The sequence below is a fragment of the Vicia villosa genome, linkage group LG3, assembly GCF_029867415.1.
Source record: "Vicia villosa cultivar HV-30 ecotype Madison, WI linkage group LG3, Vvil1.0, whole genome shotgun sequence".
NCBI lineage: Eukaryota > Viridiplantae > Streptophyta > Magnoliopsida > Fabales > Fabaceae > Vicia > Vicia villosa.
Genome location: NC_081182.1, coordinates 105,480,274 through 105,482,568, shown reverse-complemented (window position 1 = coordinate 105,482,568; position 2,295 = coordinate 105,480,274).

The following is a 2,295-nucleotide window of genomic DNA, read 5'->3' as shown; positions in this document are numbered from 1 at the left end:
GTATAAAAGATTTGAATTTAGCTGGCTTGTATGAGGCCCAAGCTTGAGGCTTTTTGATTGACTTATTAATTATTATTGACTTTGGGAGATGACTCCACTGGGGATTAATTACAGGGTATTTTTTTGTGTTCTGTACAAAGCCCAGAATTGAGGCTGACTCTGTTTATTTGATGGATTTTTATTTGGTGTTCTGTACAAAGCCCAGAATTGAGGCTGACTCTACTTAGGGAGACTATATTTGTGTGCCTTGTACAAAGCCCAAGGTTGTGGCTGACTGCTGAGGATAATTGAATTTTTGAGACTATGAATGACTCTATTTTGTGTGCCTTGTATAAAGCCCAAGGTTGTGGCTAACTCTAACTAGGGAAAATATTATTTTCTGCCTTGTACAAAGCCCAAGGTTGTGGCGGACTCTTAAATAAACCGAGTATGGATGACTTTATGGGAAAAGATCCTAGGTGTTAGGAATCTTTGACACATGAAAGTATGGTTTATCTGCCTTGTACAAAGCCCAAGATTGTGGCTACTAAATGATGAAGAACTCACTGGGGGAGACTCTGTTATCTGCCTTGTACAATGCCCAAGGATGAGGCTGACTCTTGACAGGGGAGTTTTATTGTTTGGTGCCTTGTATGAAGCCCAAGGTTGAGGCTAACTATTTTTGTTGGTTTTGACTCTACTGAGGAGATTTTATTTATTGAAAGACTGTTTTTCTTTGGAAGCTAACCCTTTCCAGGGATTTTGACTCAGCTGGTGAATTTAAAAGACTGATTTTATCATGTTTTTTTGGAGGCTGACCCTTTCCAGGGGTTTTGACTCTTTTGGGGAAATTATCTCCTAAGAGAAATGAATCTTTATTTATTGACATTTTTATTAATTGACTTTGGAGGCTAACCCTTTCCAGGGGTTTTATTGAAAATGAAAGAATGTTTGGAAGCTAACCCTTTCCAGGGAATTTATGATTGAAATGGATGGCAGAAAGATTAGCTAATGGAGACTTCTTGTTTAAAGCCCAAGATGAAGCCTGACACATGCTAGGGAGAAAATAAACATAGATCCTAGACTCTGCTAAGGAAGATTGATGAAGATAAGGGTGACAGAGACTGTCCATGTCTCTCATTCCAAAAGGTGTACTCAATGCAAAATTGAGACAAACTTAGCTTGTTTAAAGTCTGGTTTAAATTGGAAGAAACTCACCAGGGTAGGCTAAAAGGTGACTAAAGACCTGTTCCTATGTTTATAAGAAACCTGATGGGTCCTTGTATACAAGCTCAAGAGGAAGCTGGAAATGCTTTTAAGAAGCCTGTGGGTCCTTGTACAAAGCCCAAGAGGAGGCTAATCGAGGGTCCTTGTTATAGCACAAGAGAAAGCTATGTAGTTTTGAACTTATTTTGGCTCTAAGCAAATGGGTAAGAGGTTTCACCGGGAATAATTCCTCTTTGGGTGGATGTGTCCTATATTTTTTGGATTCTAAGGTTTTTGCCAAGATGTTTCACCGGGAATAATTCATCTCGGGGGTTTGAACTACAGATCTCTAATTAGGAAAGAGCCTTCACCGGGAAGACATTCTCAATCCTAGGTCATATTCCTATAATATATATATAGTTTAACTGTCCTAAGGTTTATACTCAAACGTAGTTCTAAACTAATATATATATGCACAGTTTATATTTGACAGTAATTTAAATAAAGACTGTAAATTGAAAGCTTGTAAAGCCTAACCTGGATGGAGTGGAGGCCTTTGGAGAAGTATGTACAGAGCCTCAACAGTAATTTTGTTGTTTTGTTGATAACAGTTAAATATATATGATAAACAGTTAAGGGTTTTTGAAAACATAAGAAGTGAAGATGGACAAAGGTCACATAGGTATCTGAAGAGTTTCACCGGGAATAATGCCCTTCAAATACCAGAAGAATGTTTTGAAAACAGAAAGAAGATTTTGAAAATACAGTTTTGAAAACAAGCTAAGAAGAGAAGGTTTTTGGGACTTACACTCTATTAGAGGCCCAGTACTTTACAGTACTGGTGTAAAAGCAATTTGAAAAAAATGATTTGGAATGATACAAGGTTTTGTTGTTTGAAAACCTTAATCATTTGATTTATTCGGAGATTGAAAACAGTTTTGAAATTTGACAAAAAGTCAACTTAATTAAGGTAAAGATGAAGATCTATGCCTAATTAAGACCTAAACAATTAGGGTTTTATCATAAACTTTATTTACAAAATGATTAGGTTAAAACAAAGTGAATGTATATATTTAAAGTTTTTAATAAAGCACTTAGAACATATTATTT